Source organism: Acomys minous, assembly GCF_964271855.1.
Source record: "Acomys minous genome assembly, chromosome: 6".
NCBI classification, from domain to species: Eukaryota; Metazoa; Chordata; class Mammalia; order Rodentia; family Muridae; genus Acomys; species Acomys minous.
The window spans coordinates 13,821,322-13,846,024 of record NC_140487.1 but is presented as its reverse complement, the minus strand read 5'-3'; the positions used below and the strand labels follow the sequence as shown (position 1 = coordinate 13,846,024).

At 41.1% G+C, this 24,703-nt stretch overlaps 1 long non-coding RNA gene across 2 annotated transcripts in view; it reads left to right on the top strand.

Moving 5' to 3' along the window:
- LOC311600059 overlaps positions 1-24,703 on the top strand; it is a 51,696-nt gene that overhangs the window by 16,704 nt on the left and 10,289 nt on the right. The window contains exons 4-5 of one of the 2 annotated variants that reach the window (XR_014780122.1): positions 13,983-14,143; positions 19,466-21,555. The exons of the other annotated variant lie outside the window; for it this stretch is intronic. This is a non-coding gene — a long non-coding RNA (uncharacterized lncRNA). Of the gene's footprint in view, positions 1-13,982; positions 14,144-19,465; positions 21,556-24,703 lie in introns of those variants that run through there. 2 annotated transcript variants of the gene reach the window in all.

The following is a 24,703-nucleotide window of genomic DNA, read 5'->3' as shown; positions in this document are numbered from 1 at the left end:
CTAAATTCTTGGGTTTGAGTATAGAATGTGAAGAAATTGCAGAGGTCAGAAAAGTACAAAGGACCTATGGTGTGGTGAAGGCGCTCTGGAGAGCAGAATAGTTGGACACAGGTGCTATGAAGGGGGAAATAGGAAAAAAAGGGTGGGGCTTTATCTGGGAGAGAATGAGGGAGGTTAATACAGAGAGAGTGAAAAATGGGGGATAAATAACACTAAGAATGCTCATAAAGTTATAGAGTGACATTGTTTTATAAGCTTACGTTAATAAAGTCTCTATCATGCTCACTGCCTAAACATGACCTGCACAGCGTGACCTAGCAGAGAAGCCCATCTGGCTGTGGGACAAGCCCACCAGGCCTTGATCTTCCACCAAGACTACAGCCAATTGTGAGCTGGAGAAATAGTCATAACTCTGAAAGGGAATGGGAAGGGCACAGGGAAAGCTGGGGGAAGAAAGGCAAGCATGAAAATTATGTAAATATAGTTGATGTTCATGTAGTAAATTCTCAAGAAATTAAAAAAAATGGCTAAACAAAGGGGTTCTTTTTATTAGGAAGGAGGCTTCATACTTAAACAATATTGCCCTTTTGGCATTGGTTTTGCATTTAGAAAAAATATCTGCATAAACATATTTGTTGTAAAGGGCACTTTTATTCCCAAAGATCAATATTTGTGACTGATGCAGGGAGGCCTCCTTTAAGCCTAAAGTATTGTAAGGTCATTTACAATTTCCTAGCAAGGCAGTAGAAACTGCTAAATGCCCAGACCCCTCACTGTGAGTCTTAAGATGACATCCTACAATTTTCATATATAATCTGGAACCTAGGGTAGAGAGCAAACAGACTTGTGCACTTCTGCAGGCATCCTGACCACCACCTCTGCACCCTGAGTTGGGGTAGGTGGCGTGTGATGGCAGGGCCAGGCAGCCCTGTCAAGCTGCAGCTTTGTTGGCCGTTTGACTGCAGATCACTATCTTGCCTCTCATTTTCTGTGACCTAAATTTTCCTCATTTACTAGGGACTTTCGTAGGGAAGCTAGCATCTAACAGATTCGCTGTATACTTTTTGATCCTCCTCCTCTGCATAACACATCAAAGCTATCTGTTCCGCTCTACTCCTGCCAGTCCGCGCTGGCGAAGCACTCAGACCAAGTCGTGTGGGATCCACGGGAGATGGCCTGCTTCTTTTCTTCACATTCAGTCCAGAAAATCTTCTTTCTAAACTCATGTCTGGCCCCCCCAGTTAGGGAAAACTGTCCTTGCTTTCGTTTCTGGTGCCTGTGTATCTGCATCTTTTGTAGTCACACAATCCCTTGTTAGATTTGCCCAGGTCACTTCATACAGCAGAAGCTCCTAGGAGAGGAGCTGAGGTTTTGTTTTGCATTTTGGAGATGGGCTGTCTTCATGTCATTCTCTGTGGCTGTGACAGACCCCATGACCAGAAACAACGTAAGAGGAAGATAACGGTTTATTTTGTCTTACAGGTTAGAGTTCAGGACTGAGGAGGGGCAGGGCAGGGGCTCAAGCAGGAACTACAGAGGACTGCTGCTTGCAGACTCTGGCTTGCTTGCTTATGTAGCCCATCATTATCTTCCCAGGGAATGACACAACCCACAGTGGGCGTGGCCCCTGCCACACCAATGAAGGATGAAGACACTCTCAACACACATGCCCATAGGGCCGTTATAATTTGTACAGTCCCTTAATTGAGATTTCCCTTTCAGAGGACCAGGCTGTGTCAAGTTTACAGTGTAAGGCAGCCAGCACAGGGTCTTATGTATTCCAGGCGGGGCTTGAATTTCTGATCCTCATGCTTTCACCTTCCTAGTGCTGGAGGTTACAGGTAGGTGCTACCATGCCTGGTTTCTATGGTGTTAGGTATTAAACTCAGGTCTTTGTGCATGCTCAGGCAGGCACTCTATTAACTGAACCACACCCCCTTACCTTTTAAAATTTATTTTCTAAAAAGGTTTTAACTTCACTTTTTAATTTTATCATTTATGCATGGGTCTGTGTATTCATGGAAATGCATGTGTGGGTGTCTGAGAACAGAAGAGGGCAGTGGGTCTCTTGAAGATGGAGTAGCAGGTGTTAGTGAGCCACTCAGCGTGGGTACTGGGAAATGAACTTCCATCCTCTGAAAGATCGACAAGTGCTTTTAACCGCTCAGCCATCTTTCCCGCCCCTGATTTATTTATCGCTAATGCTCCTCTGCCTGGCACTATGCCTAGTCACTTCCAAAATGACAAGTTCACATATTTATCATATTTATGCTTTTGCTTTTCCTGAACAAGTTATTTGAAATGGGAAATCTTGATGGGCAGAGGTAGTCACATCCAATTTATCACCAAGTTCTGCTGCTTTTTCATCTAGACACGTGCTATTTCCAACCTTCCCATAGCTCTCTGTGAAGTTCGCCACAGTTCTTCTGATGACGTCCCTTTCCCTCCAGATAGCTGGCATAAATCTGTCAGCATGTGAATAAAAAAATGCTCCTCCCTCATCTATGAAGGGAAAATTTCAAGGTCCTTAGCATGACATGGATTTTTAATAATATGGTTCCCAATTGTCCCATTTTATTATCCATCATTTCCAGCTCCAGAAATGCTTGGCTTGCACATTACACTTGCACTTATACAGAGTCACTGTAATTTTTCATCCTGTACTCTGTTATAAAGTTTCCAATGGCAAAATTGTCTTTTTTTTAGTCTATTTTTATATGATGAACTTTTACACATATGCAACATACCAGGGAGGGAGAACGTGCTCATAGCTGAGCTCTCCCACTTACAAACTTTAAGTGTGCCCTCTGTGTTCTCATCTGTAAAGCAGGAGTAGGGACAGCAGAGATGCCTAGAAAGTATGCATGTGGAAGATGCTATCAATTATTTCGTTCTTTACGATGCCACAAATTTTCAGGTAAGTAAAGTTTCTTTATTGTATGATCCATTATATGTATTGCAGACTTGATTCTTAGATTTACTGTATTTTGTTGTTGTTGTTGTTGTTGTTATTGTGTTTTGATGGTGGGGTACTTGAGACAGGGTTTGTCTGTGTAGCCTTGGCTATCCTGGACTGGCTTTTGTAGACTTCGTCTTTGTGTGGAGCTGCCCCCTCATGGGAATAAGAACCCTAGGCAGAAGACGGATGTTTTATATCTCCTCTACCATCCTTGCTCATAGTAGATATTCAGCACATGTCTGATGAATCAGTGACTTGTACAGTGGGAAGGATCTATGACCACACAGTATGTTCAGATTGAGTGTTTGCTAATTTCTTATTCACAGGTGAGTAATTTCTCTGAGGCTGTTTATGTACCAATAAATAGAAATAATTTCCCTTTCACCTAGGATCTACCATTGATTGCAGTGCCTGAAATATGGTTATTATTATCTTGACAACTATATAATAATATTATATCAAACTTAAATGTTAATAAACAAGTACAGTTTTTCCTGTGAAAAAACATGTCACTCTAAAGAAAATATTTGATAGTGCTTCTGTTTTTCCAAAGCTAATCTCTTGTTGAAGTTTTGCTATATTACCTATGGATTTCTAAAATCCTATTTTGCCTGTAAGACACATGGGATGTAATGCCATTTTTCCTTATAGTTCCTTATACATCAAATGCCTGCCTTGTATGTACAATCATATGCATTTTGAGAATAATCATGTATTATTTATCTTTTTTATTTCATTTTATCTTTCCCATCATTGCTTACTTTCCAAATAGAGACTTGTATATAAAGCAACAGATGAATATACAAATGTTGGTTGGTAGTGGGCAGTGCAGTGGTAACAGGAATGCCCTGGCTTTGGGTGGATCCATCTCATTTGTTGTAGAATCTTGGCCAGGCCAACAGATAATGACAAAATTGCACTGAGCATGAAGGGGAACATAAAAGGAATATAATATTTGGCTCCTTCTCAACAGGAACTGACAATCTACTTGGCAAAATAAAGCAACCCCACATGAAACCATTAAGGAGCAGAACTGGACAGAATGTGATTAAGTCCCCACTGTGTTCTGAGGAAGAGAAACTAGAAATTCTCATAGGTGAAGCTGAAGTGAGAAAATTGTTGCAAAACTCAGATGTGGCAAAGACAGAACTCCATAGATGTTTGCAGGCTTATGATGTGTCAGCCGTTGTGATAAGCAATGCATATGTTTTGTAAGTTTATGCATATGCATGTCCGTGGTGACTTTCACTCTTGAAACAAAATATTGTTTTTTATTTAGACAGAAACACAAAAAACAAAAGATTTATCCTAACGGCTTTGACTCAGTTCAGTAGTCATGAGTCCTTTCGACGTTCACATTGTTGCAGAGTCTTGGCACTTTCTCATCCTGTGAAACTGAAACTATCCACTTTAAACAGCAAAATCCCCATGAAACCAATTCTGAGTTTACACTCTATAGCAAACTTAGAGGATAATGTTAGTAGGTCATTGACCAAGGGCTTCAGAGGTGTAGAAGTTAAATTTTCTCAAGGCCTTTAAAAAAGATTTACTTTGTTTATGTGTATGCATGTGCCTCTGTGTACATATGCCCACAGGTGTGTGTGAGCACATGTGGAAACTAGAGGAAGAGGGCGTTCGATTCCCCAGAACTGGAGTTACAGTGGTTACGAACCATTTGATCTGGGTTCCAAGAACCAACATCATCCAGAAGCGCAGCAAGCGCTCTTAATTACCAAATCATCTCTCCAATGTCACAAAGTCTTATAATCAGTGTACAATAAGGGCTGGACTGGGTTAAGAAAGGAGTAGAATAATAGGAAATCATAGCATCGAGCAAGATTAAGATTTCCATTTTTTATAAGAGCTGTTTTTTAAATGGTCTGTATTAATCAGCGTTCTCAAAGGAACAGACTGATAGAATAAATTTATTAGGTTGTACAAGGGAGAAGGTCGGATGCACAGGGACTGCACTGGTCCAAGCCAGATAGTGTCCAAGGACTGAGAGGGGAAGTGGAGATGAGCTCCCATCCCTAACCCAGTGTTATCTCCAAGTAGCAATTGCATGTAAAGGAAAACTTAGTTTTCAGTGGAGTTTCACTGGTATATAAGCTGCATTTATTGGCAGACCCCATGCCCAGTGGTAAATAGATAACACAAAGCAAACTTAGTAATATTTTTGAGCTTTTTTGTCTTATAATTCCTCATTATTTTATTTTATTTTTTAACCTTACTGGTCTTTTGCCTGTATGTTATATTTCTGATTTTGTGTTTTTATGGGTTTTGTGTTTGTGGGAGTGCTTCTTGCACTTTCCCCCACTCACTCACTCACTTCCTTCCTTCTTTCCTTCCTTCCCTCCTTCCTTCCTGTCTTTTAAAAAATTGCCTGTGTGTTCCTAAAGAGAAATAAAAGATGTGGAAGAGTTTGATGGGTGGGGAGATAGGAAGGGTCTCAGAGGAGATCAAGGAGAGGAAGCCATACCAAAATATCTTGTATAAGTATTTTCAACACAGATATAAGAAAGGAAGGAAGGAAGGAAGGAAGCAGGTTCGCAGAAGAAGCCACTAAGCAGCGTTCCGCTGTGGCCTCTGTTTCAGTTTCTACCTTCAGGTTGCTGCCTTGAGTTCTTGGCTTCTGTTGATGATGAACCTTATTTATCCTGTAAGAAGAAATAAACTACTGCCCACAGGTTGGTTCTGGCCAGTGTTTTATCATAGCATCTGAGTAGCAACTAGACTGTGCAGAACAGCTCTTGTCTCTAAGATGCTCTCTGTGGAGCTTGATATGCCTCTACTTTTAATCACTCTTCCTAGTAGTAAGATCCATGCTATTTAGCGCAGCGTTCAGCCACCATAGCTGTGGGATTGCAGGCATGAAAAAAGTGGTGCTGAGCTTCTGTGCTCAGATTTTTAGACACAGCATGCAGTTTCATATTCCACTGTATTTTAGGTTGAAGGATATTGGACCAAGTTTTAAATATTGCCAGAATAACTTATGTATTTAGAAAACCATATTTTTAAAGTGTGTGTGTGTGTGTGTTTTCATATGCACAAATGCATGGGTCTATGGGGTTAGTTATTTCTCGGCTTAGTTTCTGTTTCAATGACTTGTCCTTCAGAGAGAGTGGGGTGTTGAAGTCTCCCACTATTATTGTGTGGGGATCGATGTGTGGTTTAAGCCTTTTTAGCAGATCTTTTACAAATGTGGGTGGCCTTGTATTGGGAGCATAGATGTTCAGAATTGTGATGTCATCTTGGTTGACTTTACCTTTGATGAGTATGAAGTGTCCATCCTCATCCCTTTTGATTAATCTTGGTTGAAAGTCTATCTTGTTCGATATTAAAATGGCTACGCCTGCTTGCTTCTTGTGACCATTTGCTTGGAATATTTTTTTCCAACCTTTTATCCTGAGGTAATGCCTATCATTATGGGTGAGATGTGTTTCTTGAATGCAGAAGAATGTTGGATCCTGTTTATGCACCCATTCAGTTAGTCTGTGTCTTTTTATTGGAGAATTGAGACCATTGATGTTGAGAGATATTAATGACCAGTGACTGTTGAGAGTCTTAATTTTGATGTTGGTTCCAGTCGAGCATTTGTGTAGTTGTGTTTTTGCCATGGTATAGTTATCTATTTCCTGAGTAGTTTTGGTTGTAGCTTGACCCTTTGGGATGGAGTTTTCCTTCTAGTACCTTCTGTAAAGCTGGATTTGTGGCTAGGTACTGTTTGAATTTGGTTTTGTCATGGAATATTTTGTTTTCTCCATCAATGGTTATTGATAGTTTTGCTGGGTAAAGTAGTCTGGCCTGGCATCTGTGGTCTCTTAGGGTTTGCAGGATCTCTGTCCAGGCCCTTCTGGCTTTGATGGTCTCTGCTGAGAAGTCGGGTGTAATTCTGATAGGTTTGCCATTAAATGTTATTTGGCCCTTTTCCCTTGCAGCTTTTAATATTTTTTCTTTGTTCTATATGTTTTGTGTTTTGATTATTATGTGACGGGCAGTTTTTCTTTTCTGGTCAATTCTATTTGGTGTTCTGTATGCCTCTTGTATGTTTATAGGCATCTCTTTCTTTAGATTGGGGAAATTTTCTTCTATGATTTTGTTGAGAAGAGTTTCTGGGCCTTGGAGTCTGATATCTTCTCTTTCTTCAATGCCTATTATCCTCAGATTTCTTCTTTTCATGGTGTCCTTAATTTCTTGGATGTTTTGTGTCAGGAGTTTTCCAGATTTGGCATTTTCTTTAATGGTTGCTTCAAGATCTGTGATTGTATCTTCTAGACTTGAGATTCATTCTTCCATCTCTTGGATTCTGTTAGAAAAGCTCAGCACTGTGTCATTCGCCTTCTTCTCTGAGGCCTCACGTTCTCGTTTTTCTTCTGTCTGTGTGTTTATCATTGAATCCATTTTCATCTTCATATCTTGAACAGATTTTTTTTATTTCTTTCATCTGGTTGTTTACATTTTCCTGAAAATTTTCCAGTTCCACTCTATGTGCTTCTTTTATGTCTCGCACCTGCTTGGCTGCGTCTTCCTGCATCTGATTTCGAATTTTATTTGTTTCCTCCGTTATCATCCTCATTACCAAGGATTTGAGGTCATTTTCTTGTGTTTCCATTGTATTTGAGTTCTCTGGGTTGTTTTCTTTGGGATAGCTGGGAACTGGAGACGCCATGTTGTTTTGGTTTTTTTTTTTGCGTATGCTTTTATACTGTCCTTTAGACATCTTGCCGTCTCTGTTTTTGTTGGGTAACTTCCAGAGTTGGGTGGAGGGAGTCTGATGATAGATTCACTTGTTTTCTCACGATTTCCATAGGCTGGAAGCCCTGATACTTCACTGGTGTGGATGTCAGGTTAGCCCTGTCTTTTTGTGCTGTCACAGCCAGTGATCCTCAGCTCCCCTTTGCTGTGGGTCCTGCAATTGTTCTGGGTCTCTGAATGAGCGTTGGATCAGGCCAAGGTATCCACAGCCTTTTGGGTTCCCTGCCAAGTCCAGCCAGGGATACTGGGCCCGAACCACGCGTCGAGCTCAGCTAGTTTCTCAGGGCCTGAACTGTCTGCCACAGCAGGAGAACTGCGACTGCACTGAGCAAGCGCCTAGGGTGGAAGTGAGCGTTCCACTCAGCCTGCGTCACAGCAGAAGTGCTACTGCACTGAGCAAGCGCCTAGGGTCGAAGTGAGTGCTCCACCCAGCCTGCGTCACAGCAGGGAAACTGCGACTGTGCTTAGCAAGCGCCTAGGGTGGAACTGAACGCTCCGCCCAGCTTGCGTCACAGCAGGAGAACTGCGTCTGCGCTGACCAAGCACCTAGGGTGGAAGTGAGCGCTCTGCCCAGCTTGTGTCACAGCAGGGAAACTGCGACTGCGCTGAGCAAGCACCTGGTGGAAGTGAGCGCTCCGCCCAGCTTGCGTCACAGCAAGAGAACTGCAACTGCGCTGAGCAAGCACCTATGGTGGAAGTGAGTGCTCCGTGTCACAGCAGGGGAGCTGTGCCTCGGGCAAAATTGCTTGCTGAGCTGAGCCAGCTTCTCCATGGCACAGCTCACTGAGCAAACATAGGACTCTGGGGCTGAACTGTCTGCTGAGTCCAGTTTGGGTCTCAAGGCACCACGTGACCCAAATCCTGTCCAGAGTCCCCTCTCCCACAGTCCACCACACCAATCACCTCCACTGGAAGGCTCTGAGCTGCAAACCTCAGCCACCACCGCTGGTGCCGCTGGAGCCGCTGGTGCTGCTGGTGCTGCTGGTGGCACTGCTGTCTCTGCCGATGCTGCTCTGATCCAAGAAAGTCCACACTCCTCCCGTGTGCAGGGCCAAGCAGGTCCTCCGCACCCTGGTCCCTCCGAACCGTGGAGCACTTCTGCTGCCTTGGTGTGGGGACCTTGGTGTTCCTGGCTCAGAAATCTGTGCAATTCCCTGAATTGTTCACTGGAGCTTTCAAACACGGTCCACACTGCTCGCCGCCATCTTGGATCTCCACTGCCTATGGGATTAGTATGTTATCACATGTATGTGGAGGTCAGAGGACAAATGTGGGTGGCAGTTCTCTTCTTTAATCATGTGGGTTGTGGGGATCAAACCCAGCTTGTCAGGCTTGGAAGAAAATACCTTTCCTCCCGGAGCAATTATGCAGGCCCTTGAATGTCTTCATGAACCGGGAGACCCTACATATTGAGGTGAAATTTCAAGTGCAAAGAGATCTAGGTAATATTTTTTCCATATGTTATTATGACATATACAAATGAAATATAAGTTTCAAATATGGCCCCCAACCTCGAAGAACTCTGTGTTATCTGAAGCTTTATAAATGACCTTTTCCTATTAAGACAGAGTCTTGTAGGTTAGGGTGCACTCAGAGATCTTTAATACAGTTGTTTAAGGAAGGCAGTAGGTGTGGCAGATGTACTCAAAAGGATGAATCAGGAGAAATCACTAAATGTTGTTAAATAATTGTGTTTTATTCTTCAAGCAATAAAGAAGGTGCTTTATGCAAATTTTGTCTGATTCTCAAAACACTTCATTGTGGTAGGCACTGTTGTCTTTATTTTATTGTTTCAGAAATGAAGGTGTTGCCATAGGTTACCGTACTGAACATTAAACTATGATCTTTCTGCAGCAGTCGAGTTGGCTGTATTTTGTTTTGTTTTTTTTTGATACTGAAGTTGGACATCTGCAAAGTAGGCTTCTGCTTAGTCAGTAGGTTAAAAGTAGGTTATTCAGTCACAGGAGCCAGGGGGACAGAGAGTATGGTGAAGGGAACTGAACAGGCTCCTTATGTTTTGGTGTTGCTTCTGCCTTTGATACTACTTGGCTTTTGTCTGTCCCACTGTTGTTTCTGATGAGGCTGGCTGTAATGAAGCCCCCACCCCCCTTTTCTTTCCCTGTGGTAATTTATTTTAATACTTACTTTGCAGTCCAGTTTGATCACTTCCCTAACATGGGCAGAGTCAGCACGCGCGCTGGCGTCTCTTCTGTAGAGGCTGCAGACACAGACTCTAGCCCCTCCGATAGCCCAGGAACCCAGCCCCAGCCGCTTATCAGCTCCCCTCCGAAGCCAGTTGGTCTGTACGGGGTTTTGCTCTAGGCTACCGTTAATAAACTCTCTACTCCCTCAACCCTAGCCATGTTATCATTGCCTTCTTATTATCTCTGAGATGCTTTAGTGTTCTCATTTGTCTTTTCAATTCCTAATTAATGAATTTTACCAAATTAAAAAATTTTTTTCAAATTAAAAACTTTTACATTAATGTATTTGTATTTATTCATTCTTATTTTGTCATTTTTTTCTGGATTCTGAGACAATTATAGAAACTTTCCCACTTGCAGTCGTCATCATTATTGGATGGTCTCTGTGTATTTAGTAATTACATGTAGTGTGTAGAACCATATTTCTCATTATGCATGTGGATAGAATCTACATTCATTGGCTTTCCTTGATATCAGTGTGGATGCCTGTGAGTCTTAGCACTTTTCAGAGGAGCAGACTGCTGAGCCTTGTAGTGCTGGCAGTGTTTTTAAACTTTATTCTGACCAAGCCTTTTGACCTAAACACTTAAATACTATTTCATCATAAAGTAGTTCCAACAGAGCACTTCATAGGAGCTGGGAGAGCATGTTCATTGTTTTCATCAAATCTATGAGGCCAGGAGCAAATTTCATTGTGCTAATGAGTGAGTAGTGTTCATTTATTGCAAAAAGGCTTGGATAAGTAAATGAATGAATTGATAAGTGAGGCTTGGGAATTTTCAAACTTATTTCTAGTGAGTAGATTTCAGAAACTGACAACCTACAGTGATTCTCTTTCTTGATTTTTTTCATTATATTCTCATTTAGATTAGACATGATCTAAAATATATGACTGGCACCAGACAATGATTCTAGAATTTTCCAACCTCACCCCTGTTTCTTCCTTTACTCTTTGAGCTGTTGGTTAGGGATGTGCTTCTAAACAGAGCGACCGTGTTGGAACCATGGCATTGTCGCTGCTCCTTCCTGATGCTGGCTGTTTCCTCCCATATGCATCCTAGTAGAAGCAGCCTCACCTCGAGAGTGGGCATCGGTAACTTTATTTTGTGATTTGCAGGCCAGCCAACTTCTCGTGGACTCTTCTTTGTCCAGGAGAGATTCTTCTCTTTCTCCACAACACAGGCTCTCCAGGTCACGCCTGGAAGACTTATGCTCTTCCCTCTGCAGTTCCCACATGGCGCAGAGCTAAAGCAGCAAGACTTGAGGTGTATATGTTCATGTAGTTTTCACTGGTGCTCACTGAGTGGAGTACAAGGCAAACAGACTTTCTTTCAAACTTCACCTCACTATTGAATTTCAGAGAAAAGTTCCTAGTTACTCTCATACATAAACCAAATTTCCCTAAGTATGTGACAATTTAGAGAAAATGCACAGCAGTATGACATATGACATAACAATATATTTAAGAGGGATGCTATTTCTTTTTTCTTTTATTAAATTGTAATTTATTCAGATTACTTCCTGATTGTTATCCCTTCACTTGTATCTTCCCATTCCCACTCTCCCTCCCTCTTTGACCCTCCCCTAGGCCTCTGACAGAAGAGGTCCCTCTCCCCCATCATATGACCACAGCTTACCAGGTCTCATCCTGATAGCTGGCGTCCCTTTCTTCTGTATGCTTCCAGGCCTCCCCACCAAGAGGAAGTGATCGAATTCGAGCACCAGAGTTCATGTCAGAGGCAGTCCCCACTCTCCCCACAACCGTGGAGAATGAGCTGTCCATTGTAGTTGTCATGTTAGACTATGATGCTCTCAAGGAGGGATGCCTTTGACATCACCCTATAGCAGCATATGCTCACTCTCATTTTTTAATGAATAGGTAAATGATTGATTTTACAACAAATTTTAGAACAAAAATTCAACAGCAATACCCCAGAGAATAGACATAATTAGTACGCAAGATATTCTGCACGTAAGGAGCCAAAAGGTAATGGCAGGGTATAGCCCAGTGAAATCTCACCAGCTAGACTTGGTCCTTTGGGAGTTGTGTAGCATTCAGTGGGAACATATAGGGGGATTTGGAAAAGATTATAGCAACTGTCAAGATAATTCCTGTGTGTAAAGTTAGAATGAAAACAGATGTGGTCCTGGCACAATAACTTGAGATTAGGTACCTAAAAGTTCAGGACAAGTAACTCAGTTCTTGGGGTAAGGCTGTATGGGTCATCAGTAGCTGGGATGAACAATAATGTACAGTAACTTGTGAGTTCATTGGGACACACAGCGAGTTAAGCCTGACTTTCGTGTATGTAAAATTCAGAAGTCATTTTATTATTGTTGGGCATGAGTTAGAAATTGCTCTTCTTTACTTCTCACCATTTGAATCATGAGTTGGAATTAATTGTGATAGACCTGGGAAGACACTGTAGTGAAATATTTGTAAGAATTTGATTATATATGGAATATCCCCTGATTCTGAGGCATTGATCACGATTCATGGCCAATTAAATATCTTCCATTTTTATACTTTTGATGTCCTTTGCTAGGTGTGGTATGCTTGGACCTTTCCCTCTTCTAAAGACCAGTGGCAATGTCCAGAGACACCTTTGCTTGCCATAAATAAGGAATGAGGGAGCTGTGATTAGGTTGCTTCATCGAGTGGGTGGAGTTCAGGATGCTAGTAAATATTCTGTGGTGCGTGGGAGGCCCTCTTAGCAAGTAATTATCTGGCCAAAGGAAGCCAAGTGAAATCAGATAGTCCTTCATCATACTCTCAGGCATCCTCCACTACAGTGGCCAAGTTGTGGGGGAGTTTTAAGAGTCCTATCAATGTTCTCACTTTCTTGTAAAGATTTATTTTAATTTAAAAATTTTTTAAAATTTATGTGTAGATGTCTCTCTCTGTGTATATGCCAAGTGTGGAGATGTCCTCAGAGGCTAGAGATGGACATAGCATCTTTTGGATGTGGAGTCATAGATGGTTGTGTGCCACCCTGATACTTGCTTTGATTGTAACAGGGTCATCTTTAAGCCTGCATGCAGTCTCCAGAGAGTATCTGTTCTATCTGTGGTCCCCTGTATGTGTCTGTGGATATGCAGTTCAGCATTGCAAAAGCAGGACAAGACCATCGGACTCTGTAGGCCTTCACAAGGCTTAACCCACAACTTTTACTTTTGGGTCTTTTACCATCTGATCTCCTCCATGCACTAGGTGCTGCATATAAAGACAAAGAATGCTTCTCCCATTCATCATTTTAAAATGCAGATTAGTTTTTTAAGCCACTTACAAGCCACAAAACCCAGATTGAAACCCATCGTTCTTGTAAGCAAATATGCATATTCATCCCTCATGCAGAAACAAGAAACTCGGCCTGGGTCTTGAGGCATCTAGTGATGCTGGGACCACCAGTAAAATGTATACCACGTGCCGAGCTAGAGTGACCCTCATAATTCTGAGATGAGCTGGGTTCCTTAGAATTCATCAGAGATGTTCTAAAGGAGTCATTCTGTAATGAGGGACTTCTGTGAACTTCAGCTACAAGCAACAGGGACTTGACAGGCTCATTTTACCTCTTGTGGTGTTAGGTGCCTGTTCACACAAAGACTCGAGAGAAGTCAGTGAGCTACTGCACACAGACAGATCCATCTCACCGTCTGGCTGTTTAGAGAACAGCACGCTGTTGAACCACAGAGACACTCACATGTCTCACATCCTCTATGGCTGCTTTCCACTACAATGAAGGCCTACACAGGCATCACAGAGAGCAAATATCCCACAAATCCCAATGCTCACCATCTTACAGGAAAAGTTTATTTCCCGTATCTCATCCACTAACTCATGTTGCAAATGAATAAAATGAATCCTAGATCAATTAAGGGCCTGTGCAAAGGTCACACCACTGATTGAACAGAAGTTAAAGACTAGTATGTGCTTCAAGAAGAAAAGTGATGATTAGACCACTGACAAGTGTGTTGTAATAGCAAAGGGAGGGCAGAATAAATATTTCATGAGTGGATTTAGCACAGAAATAAAACCTGGTTTGACTGATTTGTTTCTCCCACAGAATAAATCAGTCTTCATGTCACAGAGATAGACCTGAAACAAGACTTCTGTCAGTGACATCACAACCTATGCAGTTCGGTGGCTGTTTTCCAAAGGATAACAGAATGTTTACTGACTAGTCTCCTGTGTCTCAGCATTACTCAGAAGTTGGAATTATGGATGGTATGTCAAGGAAGACATCTTGGTAATTGCTGGAATCCTGAAGGTGTGAAGACTGACTAACTGTCCCATGTTCTGCTATGGCACCTGCTGACACTGATGAAATCTATAGAAGTAGGGCACATTTCCATAACATGAATATTCAGAGTTAGTGATGCAAGAATTATTATTAAACCACTGGGAAGGAACACATTCTCATTATTTGATTGAATACTAAATGCCATCTTTTAAAAATAATTCAGTATGAATACTTTGATAATGTGCAAAGAGAGATGTTTGGGGGAAAATTTCATACATTTATACATTACATAATCAGGAAATTAAATTAAGCTTAAGCTATATAAGATACCTAGAGGAACTGTTTTTGAGTCATTAAGTGTATCTCACCGATATCCTTCCTGCATATATTGAAGTATAATGTGGTGGAAATCTAGCTTGAGGTTGATTCAAATGATTTCTATAAAATACAGTGCGCAGAGGCCAGTGAGATGGCTCAGCCCGTGATGCTGCTTGGTGCTGAGCCAGCTGATCTCAGCGTGATCCCTGAGACTCGCATGGTAGCAGGAGAGAGGCAACTCCTGCAATTATTCTCTGACCTCCATACAGCATTCACCTTCCTGCATAAAACATACATATACTTAATAGATAGATGTAACAAAATAGTAGGTATGACTAAGCATTCCTAAGCATGTGTGTTGTCCTGACAATAAGTAAGGCACCTACTTCAATAGCGTTGTGATGTTGGACATGTTTGCCACAGTTCTGAGTGAAAGTATTGGCATTTCTTTTTGATTGTTTTGCTTGTTTATTTTTATTGAAAATAATTTTTATAAAATAAACTTCGATGGTGTTTTACCCTCCTCCAGATCCCTCAGATCTTCCCCAGCCTCCCTACTGATTCAGCTTTATGTTTTGTCTTTTTAAGACAAACAAAAACAAAAACAAGAATAAAGCAAACAAAACAAAACAAAACAAAACCCACAAGAAACAGAGACATACACAGAATCACACCATAAAATGCACAAAAAAGTGAGATAGGAATAAACAAGCAAACGATCAATAAGACAGAAAGTACCCAAACAAAACAAAATGAGGCAATAAGTCTACAAAAATATAATTAAGCTCTTTTTGTGTGGGCCAGCTACTCCCAGACACAGAGCTTGCTCTGGAGTGTGGTTAATATACCCAGTGAGACCTCAGTGGAGGAAAGTTAGTTTCTTTTCGCCAGCTGCTACCAATTGCTTACAGCTTCTTGGTTGGATTTGGGAGCCCATGCCCTAGAAATGACATACTAAACTTCGCAAGTCTTGCACGTTTCAAAAATCTTTACCACAAACAAATTCCCATGGTGTATGACATATGTTCAGTTTTCTACAGTAAGATTTCAAGCAGAGAATATAGAAAAGGAAAGAAATTGATTTTGCTTATTTAACTGTCAAAATAAATAGAAAACTGGGGTTACTCTTCAGTGACAGGGTCGTTGCCCAGCATCCATTAGATGTTTTGTTTAATCAACACATTCAAAACTTTAAAACAACAACAACGCTAACATCAAAGCATGACCTGAACTTCAGTTCAAGATAGGCATTGGGCTCTGGTCTTGCAGAAATGAAATAAAAACAGAGTCATTTGGCCTATGAGACTCGTCATCGAAACAAAGGCTGAGACAACTCCCAAGATGTCTCAACAGAAAAAGACCTGTGTTCTATAACAGAAGTATGCTCAGCATGTTGTGATGGGCATTTTTATCCTTTATATCAGTTACAGTTTTTATTATCCATTCTAGATGTTTCCTTTCAGTTGGATTAGGTGAAGCTGTTCAGCAAGAATGAGGCAGGCTTTCTTCTATTTACTTCTTCCTACATCATTTTCTTGTGTTTCAGGCATCAGACATCTGCTCCTGCACTTTGCAGCTGTGTTGTCTTTCTCCTGACTGCTCATCGTTCTTGGCTATCCTTTGGTAGTTTCTTGTGCTTTAGACTTAAAAATTTTTCTTCATCAAAGGAAATTCAATTGTGCTTTACCAAGGCTTCTTCTGTCAAGTAGCAAATGAAATAAGGGTTCAGTTAAGTCATCTGTTTTGTCTTGCTATCCACAAGTATATCTAGGTATCATGTGGCAATTTAATTTTAATAAGAAATTTTGAGGATTGCAAATCCTTCATCCTATAGGGTAGAGGTGTGGCATGTAAAGTTTCAAATGTTGTTAAAGACTGAGAGACTTTTTGGTCCGTCAGATGACACTATTTCATTAAAAGACAAATGGATATGCGAGATGAGAAGTGAAAGTCAGATAGAGATTTTAGTGTTCATAATGAACTCTACAGACAATTTTTAGTCAGCCTAACAGCCAATTAACCCTTACCTTCTCCTTTTATTCTTTATCAAAATTACACTGTCTGTTTGTTGCATGTCAGCATGATTTATTGGAAGAACCACAGTGTGGAAATCGCATCTCATTTGTTGTTGTTCTTGTTGCTGCAAAAATGATAACACATGTGCAGAAATCTTACGTACTACTTTTTTTCCCATATTTTTGATCAGAGAAACTTTTTTTTAATGATATGGAGAGGTTTAGTATGTGAGCATGGGGAGATAAGGAAAGGGGGGTGGGAATCCCAGAGACAAAGGACGAGGATCATAAGTGGGAAGAAGGCGGGGTGGGGGGCGTGGGGGGTGGGAGAAGGGGAGAGAGAGAGAGAGAGAGAGAGAGAGAGAGAGAGAGAGAGAGAGAGAGAGAGAGAGAGATCAGAAACTTTTTCAAAACATTCTATTTTCACCAAGAGTGATTAATAAGCACAGTTATTATACATGTCTGAGAGGAAAAGCTTTATAGATGCAGCAGGAAGTGTTTGGAAAGCTTATTTCCACATAGCAAAGTTAAAATCCAGTAAATTCTTCATTATTTATTTTAAAAAAAAACCCTCAATTTCACTACCATTCCTGAATTCATGAGGTGGATGCACAGAACACCTGAACGTGACATGTCAGCCACCATTAAATCACTCTCTTCTTCTTCTTCTTCTTCTTCTTCTTCTTCTTCTTCTTCTTCTTCTTCTTCTTCTTCTTCTTCTTCTTCTCCTCCTCCTCCTCCTCCTCCTCCTCCTTCTCCTCCTTCTCCTCCTCTTCCTCCTCCTCCTCCTCCTCCTTCTTCCAGATTTAATTCACTTTACCTTTCTTGTATAGAAACCCCTATGTGGTAGCCACAGCTGAAGCCTGGGTCCTCTGAGCAGGGACTCTGGTGTGGTTTTTCACAAGATGATCAGTGAATTCTTGATAAGGAGACTAGGTGAACACAGCCTCTTTCCAGAGGTCGATGTTAAGTGGCTGTAAGTCTTGGAGATGACATCAAATATGGCCTTGGCACAGTTGCCCAGGGTGGCAGTGCAGCCCCTGGCTGATGTGTAGTGGTCAGCAGTGTTCAAAAGAAAATGTGATCCTTTTAGCCCTGGTCAGAAGTGGCTGAGCATTTTGGCAGAAGGCTAGTAGATTTCTGGAAGATGTTGTCTGGTATTAGCTCTGCTGGTGGGAGTGGTGTCTCATGTTTCGCTGCTTATGATAAAAATATCTTACACCACTCTTTAATTGGACAGAGCAATGGATAGAAACTAAAATATGTAGATGGTTTCAGTTAGCTTTGTGTCACAGAAACAAAGTGCCCGAGTGAAATCGACTTGAGAGACGAAAGGTTTATTGTGGGCCTTAGTCATTGCTTGGTCTGGTTGCCCCTGGACCTGTTCACCGTGCACACTTCACGGCAGCCAGGAAGCAAAAGAAGAGAAGAAAAGAGTCAGGGTGGTGATGCTTTGAGGAGTCCTCCCAAGGAAATACTTCCTGCAAACTGATTCTAGGCACTTAGGTTTTTGCACTTCCTAAGAGCAGTGCCAGAGGACCCCTTTGGGGGTTGAATGACATTTTCACAGGGGTCTCATATCAGGTATCTTGCATATAAGGTATTGACATTAAGATATGACAGTAGCAAAATTACAAAACAATAAAAATAATTTTATGGTTGGGGTAGGTCAGCACAACATGAGGAATGCTGTTATTTAATATTATTAGAGGATGACAGCATTAAGAAAATGGAGAGCCTCTGTCCTAAGAGGCTCATTCTCTGAAGACAAGGAATGAGCTGTTGAGCATCTTTAATGTTCAAATCATAATCCAAATCTCACTCTTAAAAATTGCCCAGTAGGAGGGATAGGCCTTGGGGGTGAACAACTGCCACCTGAGGCACCATGATGGGGTGGCTAGATAATGGCATTGACCACGACTTCTCGGCAGCTAGAGTCACCGTGAAGGGTTGGGTGCTGAGTATTTGTGAGATGCAGAAGACACTGTTATGTCCTCTGGAAAAGAAAGTCCATAAAAAGGCTAGGAAATGAGATGAAGCATGGAATGCCCAGTAGTGTGGCCCAAATGGAAAGGCAAATACAAAGCCAGAAGAATGGGAGAGGCAGCAGCTGCTGGTCCAGGATGCCATTCTGGGATGGCTTCCCAGAGGCCAGAGATGTGCCAACAACAGTCTGATGATAACTTCTCTATTGCTCTGGGGCAGCTTGGTGCTTCCCCCTGGTAAGCTGCCTCCTAGCCATTGTTCTAGCTAACATCGTGACTTCTTTGGTTCGGAAGATTCCGGAGACTGTTCTGGGAGGCAGAGAGCACTTTCTCTGTAACAACTCACTTCACCAGGACAGTGTGGGAACTGTTTCAAAAAAGTATTCCATGATAACGTCTGTAGGCCACATTTCTTATGTTTCAGTTCCATGTAAGCAGAATTTAGCGTGGATCTCTTTCTATCTACCCAAAGGACAGAATTTTTTATTGAAAATATTTTTAAATACCATATGTATGACCAGTGTTTCCCTTCCCTCACGTCCCAGATCCTCCCTACCTCCTTATCCGTCCAATTCTATGACTTCTTTCTCTCTTTAGAAAACAAACAAGCCAATAATAAAATTAACAAACCAATATAAAACAAAACAAATAGAGGATAAAAAGAAACACAAAGGCAATATAAATAGAAACACACACATACACACACACACACACACACACACACACACACACACACACACACCATAAAAACAGAAAATCAGTCCCCATAATAGATGTGCAAAAGAAAAGTAAGGTAAAGCATGCCCAAACAAAACATTATGGGACAAAGCGTCTCCTAAAAACCCATTGAGTTATTGTGTGTTGGCCATCTGCTACTGGGCATGGGGCCTCCCTCATGTGTGGGTTGTATACCCATTGAGACTCCATTGGAGAAAACTCATTTTTCCTTTGGGGGCAGTTGTCAATTGGAGATAGCTTCCGGATTCAGGATGAGAGCTTGTATCCAGTTTCCTCCCCAGCACTGGAACCTCATCCTGCTTGATTCAGCACAGGCTCTGTGCATGCTGCTAGAGCGTGAGTGAGTTTGTATAAGCATTGGTCCTGCTGTGTCTGGAAGACACTGCTTCCTTGGTATCTTTTACCGTCTTTGTCTCCTAAAATCCTTCCTTTTTGTGTTCCACCTAGTTCCCTGAGCCCTTAGGGGAAGGGTCTGATGAAGACACTCCATTAGGATGGAGTGCTCCACTGTCTCTCAGTCTCTGCACATTGTCCAGTCATGGATCTCTGTATTAGTTTACAGCCACCCCAGCAGGGAACTGTTCTGTTGATGGCCAAGGGAGACACTGATCTGTGGTAAAGAAGAATGCCAAGGACAGAATGTTAGTTGCAGGTTTCAATTTGGTTATTGTTAATGCTAATAAAGTCGTTGGCACCTAACGTTCATCCTTATGCCTCACTGTAGAGACCCTTACTGAGGCCAGTGTGCCCAGAGTGTTGCTTGTTTTGTATCTTAATTAGAACCATGTCTGCCTTGTATTAAACACAAAAAATACCAAGTTGTTGTTGTGATTTGGTATAGATGCAATAACTAAATCTATAGAACTTTGCAGTATTGTCTTTTAAATGATGCAAAACTTAAAAAAAATTTTTGGTCCTGTGAAATCTAGCATAGAAAACATACCACATTAATATAGATCTGGAAAAGATCAGTGATGCATCTGAGGACATTTTCCTAGGTGACCACTCCTTGAAAAAAAAAAAAAGCATATAGGCTGCCACAAAGACCAAACAAAGCCTTCTGTTATGTATTGCTGAGGAAATGCTGTGTTTCAGGACTAACAGTGGCAGAGTGGCAGGCTTCTCCATGGTTGCTAGCATCTCCCTTAAGCTCCACCCACATCCTGTCACCAGCCCATTCTTCTCCTGTTGAGTTGCTCATTCAGAATGTGTGAACTCCACCCTGGAAAAGAATAGTTTTAATGGGGTGGCTTTTCAAAGGTGTTGTTGGGTCTGTTCTGGACAATGAGGTATCTTTTATGCTTTGAATATATTTCCAGTGGTTGTGGTAGATACTTGAATAGGATCCTTTGAATGTCCCAGGAGACAGTGTCCAGATGAATAAGATTATTGGGCCTAGTGAGTTCTTTGTTTTGTCTTACTCCTTGATTTCATGGTTCACAATGCAGAAATTTATTTTCTCCTATTGCAATAAATGGGAAGTCTCAAATCAAGATACCTCCAGCTTTAAAATTTCTGAGAATTGGGCTAGGCATGGTGGCTCAAGACTTTAATCCCAGCACTCAGGAGGCAGAGGCAGGAGGATCTCTGTGTTCAAGGCCAGCCTGATGTACAGAGTGGAAAGGAGAAGTAGAAAGAGAAAACAAATTAAATGAATTGACATGTGTGTGTGTGTGTGTGTGTGTGTGTGTGTGTGTGTGTGTATACTGGTGTGGTGGCTCACGCTTTTAATCCCAGCACTCGGGTAGCAGAGGCAGGTGGATCTCTGTGAGTTCAAGGCCAGTTTGGTCTACAAAGCAAGTCCAAGACATCAAGGGCTATTATACAGACAAACCCTATCTCAGAAACAAACAAACAAACAAACAAACAAAACAAAACAACAACAATAAAAAACCTTTGAGAACTCATAAATCTATACAATGAAATATGATCATATTTATCCCTCCCAACGTGATGCTTATCCCTTTGTTGTTGTTATTGAAAACCTACTGCCCAAATATGCATGAGTGTGGGGCCATCCCATTGGCACATGGGAAATCTACCTGTGGCCACATACCTACAAACAGAGTTACTTTCCTGCCCAAGCAACTATCCACTGTCAACTAACTTTTCCGTAGTTTTAGTTCCTGATTTGCTAATGGCTATCTTCTAGTTTGTCTTATGGTATTCTCTATCTGCAAGCACTCTTGTGTCTTTACACTTTTTAATAAGCACACTGGTACTCTTGGACTAAGAGCCTCTCCTTAAGAACTCATTTAACATTTAGTGCTTTATTAAAGCTCTGTCTCAAAAACAAAATAAAATGAATGAAATAAAATATCAAAACAACAAAAACTCTGTCTAAATAAACACATGATGCAAGCATGGCCTCCAACAGTGGGTTTTTGTTTTATTTGTGTTTTGTCTTTCCCCCTTGGCTGTGCTTTATTGACCTCAGAGTACTTTTGAATACATTAAAAAAAAAACTGCATACACAATAGAAACTGGATCCAGTCTGGTTCTGCTTGGCTCCAGAAAAAAAAATCTTACCAAAGTATTTATGCAAAATGCCAGAGTGTGTGGTGGAGGTAGCATAGTCCTGCATAAAGGGGTAGTCACCTGGCAGAGAACCAATCAGATGGTGCGGCCTGGACACACCCCCTTTTTGTAAATTCAGTTGCTCACCACAGCCATGGGTGATCATCACAATGAATTACCAGACACTTAGCTCCCATGAAAGTGTAGTTAGTCTCCTGACTGTCCCACCTCTGCAAGTGGACAAGTTTACCTCCCCTCAGTCTCATGAGCAACTTCCTGTCATATACTATTGTCTCCTTGAACGTCACCCCCAACTGAAAGCTAATTTCTGTGTTTTGAATGTGCTATGCATTTTTAACATGATGGTACCCCTGTTCTTGATGGTTGTAGGACTGCCATGCTAGCCACCTACCTAGTGGCAAAGCTCATATCAAGAGACTTCATAGAGTGATTAAAATTCTTGCTGCCCACTAGTTTCCAGTAAGCCTAAGCCATGCATGGTGCGTGAAAAGTGAGCCTGTTTCTGTTTATTTGTTTGTCTATTTGCTCGTTGTTTATTTAATATTTATTTATTTTATGAAGTACTGATGTTTCCGGACTGCTTGTTAGTGCAACTGTCCAGTCTTTAACTGCTTCAAAAGTCAGGATATCACTAGAAGATTCTGCACGCCTTGGCAATTCCATTTAACTGGGTAAACCAGAACTGCCAAGAACCAGTGCCTGAAAGCGAAGATATTCAGATAAAAGCTACTTAGTAATACTGCAATGATAGTTTATAACTGTTCATTAAAAATCCACTGTGCAATTACAGAAATAAGAGATATTAAGCAAATAAATAGACATATTAGAGTTTGGCTTGTTGAAGTTTAGCGAAGTGCTAGTAAAATGATGTTTTATTTTTTCCTTTTAGTTTTAGTTAAAGAAAGCTTTCTTCTGCTATGAAGTCAAGTATCTTGAATTTAAGTTATTGTTTCTACATGAAGACACACAAGGGAGTAGAGGATAGTGCCCTGTGTAGTATACCTGAAATTGCACCGGCTCTTTGCAGATAGATTTGAGTATCATCAGCACATTGGTAACTTGACACTTAAGGAGGAACATGAGAATAAGATTATTAAAGAGCAAGTATCAAGTTAGATCCATTCATACAGTGGGGGCAGAAGCTTTTGAAGAAGTAGAAAGATAACCCAGAAAACGTTGCTGGAGAAACAACCAGAGTGAAGAGTTCAAAGAGGAATAAGTAGCCAAATCCTCCCAGAGTTAAGTGCGTGAGTTTACACCTGTGTGCTCTGGACTTGACAGCGTAGTCATTGGTGACTTCAGTGAAAGCAGTTAAGGTATCACCAGGTCAGTGAGTTGAGCCATGGATGGGAGTGAAGGAGGCAGTTCTGGGGCCATGTAAATTCATTCTCAAACATACAGCTGTGAGGAAGAGCAGCAAGAGGGAACATCTAAGAAGAAATAGCAATGGTAAGGACAAAGTGAGACACGTCCGGAGTGGGAGAAGCTAACATGATTGTGACAAACAAGGGCAGGAGAACACTAGGAGTAGATGACGAGAACAGCCAAGAAAACACGTAGCTGCATCCCTGGATGGCCGGAGCAGAGGGAAGGGCTGTTCCTAAGATATCTCTTCTCCCACTGCTGTAGATGGGGATGACAAGGTAGGAAGTTGGAGGACTAGAACAGAGCACAATTTATTGGCTGATGGCTTAGTATTCATTAGCTCTGTTTATTACTTATTTTTGTTTGTTCCTTTAGGGCACATTGGGTTACATTTCTTTGCCTTCAGGCATGGCCATGAGATTTGCTTCAGTGTGTAAGTGTGAACAAAATCCAAATGTATAAAGCCAATAGATGATTTGACATGCTAGTTTTCCATTTCCCAGAGTGATTAGTAACAGTCTGAACAGTATTGTGGAAAAGGACCAGTCTATGGCCAGATCAGAACCAGATGATTTGAAGAATGAAGGAAAAGTCAGCCTTGATTGTTTTCTGAGTGACCAAGTGAAATTATTATTTATTTTGAAGTAATCTAGCTTACCAATAACATTCACCAGTTCTATATAATTGGTTGAAAACAAGAAATGAGCAAAATGTCAATCCTAACTCCCCCCACCCACCTCATACAAGCCTAAACAACTCACAATATTAACAGTACAAAGTAATTTTCTTGAAATATGAATACTAGATACGTTTGGTTGGGTATTTATTTTTAAAGCAAAGTAAAAACATTCCATCAGCAAAGAGAATCTTTATTGCTAACAACATAATTCAGAATATTCCCCTCCTAATTTAAAATGGAGCCAAATAAAGTCATAATTCAGAGATATGAAAGGTAGACTTGTGGCCTCCCAGAGACATTAAGTAGAATTACTTTCGACTCAAACATGAGGCCATGGCCAGACATCTGAGCACATGGTGGAAAAAGGCAGAAGAACAGATTTAGATTCATGATAAACATCTGTGAAGTCTGTTGGCTTCATAACTTTAAGGATAATTAATAATATTTAAGTATAATTAAATAATGATAATTAATGACACTAATACCAATTTAGTATATAGTGGTATTGATACATAAAAGGCTAAACATAGGGCTGGAGAGATGGCTCAGCCATTAAAGGCTAGGCTCACAACCAAAAATATAAAAGGCTAAATATAAATGTTGTAACACAATTTACTAATCAGAGGCTTTTTATTTTACTCCTTCACTTTACTTTATATTTTCGGTTGTGAGCCTAGCCTTTAATGGCTGAGCCATCTCTCCATCCCCACTTTATTTTAAAGTTAATGAGTAGAAGGATTGTAAAGGAAGTGTTATCTTTTACGTTAAACCTCAGCATCTAAGTGATATTTTTGTGTGTTCAGTTGCTCTGATTATTTGCTGTGTGCTTGTGTGTATCTGAGTCGGTGTTTGATTGCTGTGAAGAGACATCATGACCGTGGCAGCTCTTATAAAGGGAAGCACTTA